Raw genomic sequence first — 8446 nt, 5'->3', positions numbered from 1 at the left:
AAAAAAAATTTTTTTTTCAACGTTTATTTATTTTGGGGACAGAGAGAGACAGAGCACGAACGGGGGAGGGGCAGAGAGAGAGGGAGACGCAGAATCGGAAACAGGCTCCAGGCTCTGAGCCATCAGCCCAGAGCCTGACGCGGGGCTCGAACTCACCGACCGCGAGATCGTGACCTGGCTGAAGTCGGACGCTTAACCGACTGCGCCACCCAGGCGCCCCTAAAATTTGCTTTTTCAAAAGGCATCCTCTGCCAAAGTGCCAGATGTGGTCTCTTTCATCCAGGAGTGAGCTGCATGGGGGCGGTTGACTTGTGCACTGTGAGCCACACAGGATGGGGTACACCGGGCCTCACCAATATGGGGGGCTACCTTCTGTGACTTCCAGAGGGCAAGGCCCTAACTGGAGTCAGTCTCAGGTTATGTACGTTAGTCCTACAACAATATAAAACTCAGTGGGTCCTGTGCCCTGGGAAAAGGTTTATTCGGTCCACAAAAATAACCCTTTTCTGCAATGAACCCCCCCACCAAAGGGGAGCATTTGTTTAACTGGGGTCTCTGGAGGAAGCACAATTGGGGGTTTATGCAAAGGTACAAATACTCTCAGGAAGGATCCCTACCCTTAGTGCTATGAAATATTTAGTCCCATCCTCTGATTTACTGGTACATCGCATGATTTATTCTTCAACTGTATTTTCCTGTTGTCATATCTCAAATGTGCAGATTCCTGAGCCGTGTTACCCACGGAGGGACATGTCAAGAGCACAGAGTCACGAATAGTGAATGAAATCTACTCCAAATGACGGGAAATAACACTTAACGAGATGAAATCTCTAAAGTCAGTATTTGAGGCATACCGGGTGACTTCCGTTCCCGGAGAGAGCAGAGTAGCCTCCCCCCATAGGCCATGCTAGGACGCAATCAGGACATGACAGTTTCAGGCTTTGAACAATAGGCAGCACAAGGGTAGGATCCCTGCCAGAAAGCAGACTCCGCAGGCAGGTTCCACAGTCGCCCGGGTCTCCCCTGGGAGGGTTTCCCGACGGCGCCTAGGGAGCAGGTGTCCGTGCAGAGCCTGGCAGTCGCACTGCCCAGGACGGTAAACATCAGTTTTCACGGCGTCTCGATAGCGGGAACGTAGAGAGAAGAGAGCGATCCGGGTGGTGGGGGGGCGGCATTCACTGGCTGAGTCCTGGCTCGCACTTGGGGGTGAGACCAGTGAGGCCTCCAGCTGCCGGGGGTCGAGCGCAGGGCAGAAGTGCGAGAGAGCGCAGGGAGCTGGCAAGGTGGAGGCTGCTGAAATAGAGACGCATCTTCCCGACCCGGACAACGCCCTGACGAAGCAGGGAGGCTGCACGTTAGGAGTCCATATGGGACGACGAGTGGACTGAGGACAGCTCTAGACGCATCCTAACAAGGCCCAAACCAAGCCTCATGCGGAATCAGCCGAGTGCGAGGTGGGGGTGCGAGGATGGGGAAGGGAAGCCGGAATCAACTGTGCTAAGAAACCTGAAACCCTCAGTGGCCTCTAATCCTTCACTTACCTGGGGAGAGAGTAGACATCTTGTATTCTCCTAAAACTGAGGCCTGAACACAGCATTTGACTGTTGCAGCTTCTAAAATTCACTCGGGGGGCGTTTACAACAGGAGTATAGTTAGACGAAGGCTTTGGCTTTCTTGCCTGGAGGCTTGGTGGCTGTGGTGGGGGCCTGGGTAGGAGACAGGACAGTGGGAGGGAAAAAGCATTATGCACTGATAATAAAAAGATAAAAACAACACGCATCTGGACATAGAACCGTATTCTATGGTATTAGCCCCACCTCACGAAACATGAGGACACACACACAGGGAGTAGAACATTTCTCAGGGTCACAAGGGCACTCCAAGGGTACAGGGCACCTTAGCACATCCCTAAGTGTCCTAGCTCTGTGCCACTATGGGGGCACGACTGCATCCCAGGCTTTCCTGGTCCCCCTGCCCGCCTTAATCAAAGGCTCAGGCAAATTTGGTGATGAACGTTTCTAGGAAGGAAGGGCTGGAGTCTAATCGGTTACCTACCTTGTGAAATGCTTTAGTCTTTCTACAGAGCCTGGTATACAAGCACATGTCATGCGCTCCAGAGGAATGTGAAGATTTCAACGTAGGTTTGAGAATTTCCTAAGTATTAGAAAATTTTTTTTATCTAACCTCACGTCTGGTGGTCAAGTAAAAAAATATTTCGGGGGCGCCCGGGTGGCTCAGTCAGTGGAGGGTCCGACTTCGGCTCAGGTCACGATCTCGCGGTCCGTGAGTTCAAGTCCCGCGTCGGGCTCTGTGCCGACGACTCGGAGCCTGGAGCCTGCCTCGGATTCTGTGTCTCCCTCTCGCTCTCTGCCCCTCCCCCACTCGCACTCTGTCTCCTTCCGTCTCAAAAAGAAATAAACATTAAAAAAATGAAAATGAAAACAGAATCTTAACTCTGCCGTTTTCTCAGCAATAATAGCACGTTTTCAGATGCACTCACCGTCTCCTCCGCTCTCACCCCCTCCCCCATTATCGAATACTTCCCTCCGAGGTGTCAAAGGACCACATGATTGAAACTTCATTGGTCTGAGATGGGTCCTGCTCTACTTGAGATTAAAAGTGGCCTGAGCTACTGGGACAGACAGAATTCTCAAGGGTATTATTTAGTTGACAGTCCTCCCAGGTTATAAAGAAAAAGTCTCAGAACACAAACTTCCACACTCATGGACATTCATTAACTATATATTGCCCATTAACCAAATGCTCAAATTAGTTCTGTCCTCTGATCTTCAGTTATCAGGAAATAATAGCTCCCCAATCTTTGGTGCGATCTTATCATCACCCTGTTGGAGGAATTTGCTAGAAGCCAAAATTTCAGAGAAAAGATTCTGGGGTCCTTGCAGTCTGCATCCAACAGATAGAATCCTTTAGCTGTGTCAACTATAGTCAACACAATTCAAGGTCATTGCCATTACATTGATTTTTATACCACGTGTGAGCAATCTCATATTGTATCGATTACCTTCAATATCACTAATGAAAGCCTTTCTCTAACATTCGTATTTTGAGGTTAATTTGCCACTGAGTTACCATCTGGCGTTCAGTAATCTAATTCATATAATGCCACCTATTGACAGAGAGATAGGAGGTGGCTACTGGAAATCCCTGTGGGTGGAATGATTAAAATATCTGTGAACCACGTCAAGCACGTCTTCCTCTTTAGACTTGCAGACACCGAGCTAAGGAAAATCAAAAAAGGAAAACAACCAGATCATTGGACTGTGAATTGTTTTCAGAACAACTTGCAGCCCTTGTAACAATTGCAACTTTGGTGCTGAAGCGTTGTATGCCCACCAAATGCTCATGTTTTAGAGGTCATCGAGGCTGGGTTTTAAGGGCTCTCTCACTAAGTTTGTGGTCTTGAGGAAGACTTAAACCCTATGAGCTTCAGTAATCTCATATGTGAGATGGCAGTGACAATAGAGTGCTCATGGGGAGGTGGCTGGTGGCTGGGAGACCGTGTCAGTGCAAGGAGAAAGGTAAAATCAGCTGCAACTCAAGTGTCCTCTATTCACCTCTTTCTTCTTCAAGGTCATCAAGCCCAGGAAGAGCAAGAAACAACCACTCAATCCTTACTTGTACATGGAAACCACACTAGGCTGTCCTTTAAAAACCTGGATGCCATTAACAATGATGTTTATGGAGATAAAATATAAGTACAACAAAAGTATATATAGAGATAGATAGACAGAGATAGATAGATATGCACATATTATTAAAAGTATCTATCTATTACATATATATAATATATAGTATATAAAATTATTGAATTTTAGAGAGATATATACCGGCTATCAATTCTAAGAGATAGAGTATTAATAGGTACTTTTTATTTTTTTAAATACTTTTATGTGCCATTTTAATGCCATATTTTGCATGTATATATAAGTTTTTATAATTTGGAAAAAATAATAGACATTTTGTTCCAAAGGAGTGCTATAACAGGAGTCTAATTTATTGGTGTGATGCTTAAAAGTAAATCATGTGTAACTTGCAGATCAGGTTGGAGCACACAGGCCCCAAGCAATATTTGCATTTGTGCTTTGGGTGCGACCTTGACAAAGGAAGGCTGGGGTCAAGAACAGGCGTGTTGAACGGGCTGTGCCCTGCTCAGAGAAACCCTGCTGAGGGCGCACGTCAGCACAGAAATTCTCTGCGCTGCAGTTGCTAAGCCCTGTTTTCCTAGGAAAGGATTGCTGTAGCTCAGAAGGATGGGAGTCGATTCAGAACTGGTGCCCCTGAGCGGGCATAACGCCTAACTGTTCCGCCAAATAAGTCACCTCCGGGCAATCTGCAGGAAGACACGTACGTGTTGCATGTGGTTCTAGCCCCGTGTGAGGCGGCTTGCCTGGTTGAGCGCCTTTACTCAAGGCCCAACAGCTTGGTGGCTCTCCAGCCATGTTTCCTGGCTCTCATGCTGCCCCTGCGTGGATTCCAGCGGGAAGTTGCCTCGGGCAGAGACCCGCTCGCTTCACGCAAGCGCTGAAGAATCATTCGCGTACTGTGGCGTTCAATGGCAGGAAGGAGGTATCCAAAACCGGACGTTTACAATCGATTTCTTGATCACATACTCGCTTCCTGGTGCTTTGCAATTATTTTGTGTCACTTAATCTCCAGCCTAGCTCTAGATGGCTGAGAGGTTTCGCCTTTTCACTCTCCTAACGTGAGAAAAACAGGGAAGAGAAAGGTGAAATCACTTCCCTAATGATACGCGGGTGGTCGGTCGCTGTCCCTGAAGGAGAATCGGGCCATGGTCCCGGTTGGGGTAGGCGTGTTAGGGGGAGGGGAGCGAGGATCAGGCGGAAGTTGAGAAGAATGGAATGAGGTGTCTCCCTCCGCGAAGGTCCAAGGCTGCTCGTGTGCACTGATCTAGGAAAAGAGGCATTACAGGTCTGCCTTTACGGTTTGGGGCCCAGGTCCATGGAAAGGTAATGAGTGCTTCTCCCCTGTACGGCTTCCTTTCTGAATGCGTGTCTTTTATTCTGGGAGGCTTAGATGCCAAGAGTAATGTGTACACTTAAAAAAAATCCTGCACAATGCCAACCTAATAGCATTCATATCATTTTGGGCATTTGGGGAAAATCAGAGTTGGAAGGAAGTTAGAAGTTCTAGAATCCCATTTTTCCATCCGCGATGTGAAAACTGAAGTTTTCACTGAAGAGAGATTGAGGGAAGTCATCAAGATCATAACGCCGCTCAGCTAGTTGGGGAACGGATGTCATGCAGAGAAGATGTCGCCAACTGCTGAAACTTCCTCCAAATCAGACCGGATTAATGGACCCTGAGGATTAGAATGGCTTTCGTGTAGAAGCGTTGTCTGTATTCTGAGCTCTTCTAATACTTCGCGGTCAAATTACTTCATGTGAACTTTCTTTAATTGACTGTTCTGGAGTATATATGTAATTGTGCTAAGCACTACAGAACAAGTCTTTCTAATGACCTGCCCAAGCAGTGTCTTTCCTTTTCTCACTGCCATGAGGCAGTGAACTTGCAACTTCCAAGCACATTTGTGTCTCTCAATGCGAGAAGCAAAAATGACCCTTTATTTTTTCATTTCTTTCACTCAAAAGAATTTGCCTCCTTGCTTCTGTTTTCACCTGCCTTCATTCTCTAATGCTGCAGCCCCATTTACCTTATATTTTTACACTTTGCCACATATTGTCACCCATCCTTGGGACTAACGTACAGTAGGGGAGAAGCTGGAGCTTCCCCCAGATTGAAGGGTCATCTTTGTTCCCATCAGAGGAACATCCCTCAACTTATTAACTCATACATTTGCTGTCAAGAAAAATATCTACCTGCCTCATTAAAGTGTAATTTCTCCGAAACTTGGATTTGGTTTCAACTCCCTGTTTTGTCACCAGAACCGAAAAGAGTTCCCATTAACTATTAGCAGCTCAATGGATATTTACTGAAAGGAGAGGTGGACGGATGGGTGGGTGATGGGCTCACTGCTCACCAAGGCCACCATTATAGGCACCTTGGGTGCCCCAGGTCGATGGCCAACTTATGTTGCATCACGAAAAGCCAAAGTCCAGTCATGATTTTTTAAATACCATGTACCAAGATTGTCATGTTCAACTATTTGAGATACTCTCAGGCAGAAGGGGTGAAAGGTTATTAGGGTTTTTTTCTGATAGAAATGAGTAGTTCTGGGCTACAAATAACAAGGCAATCTTTGACTTTAAACTTTGAATTTACTTGAAGGAAGAAGGATTTAATTATTAGAACTGTTTCAGAGTAGAGCGAACTGTCTTCTGAGATGGTGGGTTCCCTGTCACTACCTTTCAAAGAGTACAAAGTGGTCAGGGCTCTGTCACAGGCCATTCAGAGAGATCTCTGCTCTAGGAAGAAGGGAAACTAACCCTCCAAAGGTAAGTCAGTTCCACGAAACAGGTGTCTCAGAGAGGTATGCAGATCAAGTCTCCCTTCCACGTGGATAGTGTGGGAGAGACAACAGACTCAAGAGAGACCGAGGGAATCCTCCTCCTCATCTCCCTCAGCACAGCAGCCCTTTTCCTCTCACACATGTGGTACCAAGGAAGTATTTGGGGTCCCAAGGATCTCATTTTCCTTAACATTCGGGTGCGTGTTTGTATTCATCATTTCATCTATCATTTTCAACCTTCTCTTTTCATCTTCCACGGCTTTCACAGACACTGATTGCATCTCCTCTGAACTTCCAGGCTTCGGTGACCTTCATCTCTCTTTCTGTACAAGCCTGTTCCATCTGCTGATTATTGACTCTCCCTCCATGCAAGGTCTGTCCAGCTCTCCTCCACCTTCCATGAGGTGAGGGCGTGAGGAGGACAGCACTCAGCAGTCCGAGTGCAGACGGGCAGTGGCTACGCAGAGAGAACATTCCACAAAGGTTGAAAGGTGAGACCCACAGGAAACGCAACAATCACTGGTTTTCTGCCAGAATAGTTCAGAACAGCATGGAGCACAGATAAGTGTTCGCATCCAAAGGAGGCCTAAGAATGACCTGGGAAGGAATTTTAGAGCCATAAAGAAAACTTAATTGACTTCCCATACACGGCTGTTAGTAACTTTAAGCACTTATGTGTAATTACTGCCACCCTGAGACCGTCTCTAAGAGATACGACTTCAGATCAAAAATACAATGCAAGACACAGCCGGTCCCTTCTCTAAAGTCCCTTAGATACTGCATAGCAGACTATGTGCCTAGCACTATGTGCTTACATCATCACTTATATGGTTTTATTTAGGCTTCATAGAAATCATCAGAGAGAAGCCATGTTATTCACGCTACACACACACGCACACACACACACGCACACATGCACCCATGCACACACACACATGCACACACACAGAGTACTATATAAAAGCGGTCACAGTTTTTGCTGTAATTTAGAATTGAACTGAGCATCGTAAATCTGTTACATTTGTCATTGGCTGGGAAAAGAGAGAGACCATGCTAGAAGTGTTTCTTCCACACACTTTCCACCATCTTGCATGTCAATAATTTTTGTTTGTTTCTTTCTTTTCCTTCTGACACTCATGAGGTGATATCGTAAACATTTTAAGAATACAGAAACATGCATGTGGGGTCATGAGAGCTGCTTCTATTAGGCAAAAGATTTTTAAGCCCTAACCTGAAGCTACAAGAGAACAAGATTCTGAAGTCAGACCTCTCTATCACTTGTAAATTATTTTCCTCTCCTCAAACTCCCAACTCATTCTGTCCTTATCGCTGAGATAATGTGAGCAAATTATAGTTTTAGTGATTTGTCATAAGAATCCCCCCAAATTGGGTATCTATGATTGGATGAAATTTCAGGATTAGTCACAGTAAAGAATGTCATCTCTAATTTTAGAATGAAATAACATCAGGAAATGTCTTGAGAGCAAGTCCAGAAATAAAAGAGAGTAAAGGAATTCTCGGTCTGGCAAGCATCATCAGAGAAGCCTTTGCAGAGGATGGTCTATCTTAGATGAAATGATCAAATAAAGAATGAGAATAGGGGGCGCCTGGGTGGCGCAGTCGGTTAAGCGTCCGACTTCAGCCAGGTCACGATCTCGCGGTCCGTGAGTTCGAGCCCCGCGTCGGGCTCTGGGCTGATGGCTCGGAGCCTGGAGCCTGTTTCCGATTCTGTGTCTCCCTCTCTCTCTGCCCCTCCCCCGTTCATGCTCTGTCTCTCTCTGTCCCAAAAATAAATAAACGTTGAAAAAAAAATTTAAAAAAAAAAAAAAAAAAAAAAAGAATGAGAATAGCAGATATAATGGCCGAGAGGTGGGAAAGTGTGGCTTGTGCACTACAGGGAGGGTCAGAGAACCGTAACTTGGGTGAACGGGAAACTGCACGTATTCACGAACTTTCCCTGTGTCGTGCTATGAAGATGAGACCTCAAAGTACAGAGAT

This window comes from Lynx canadensis, chromosome F1 (assembly GCF_007474595.2).
Source record: "Lynx canadensis isolate LIC74 chromosome F1, mLynCan4.pri.v2, whole genome shotgun sequence".
Lineage (NCBI taxonomy): Eukaryota > Metazoa > Chordata > Mammalia > Carnivora > Felidae > Lynx > Lynx canadensis.
The sequence above is the reverse complement of the archived record's forward strand: the minus strand, read 5'-3'. Positions refer to the sequence as shown.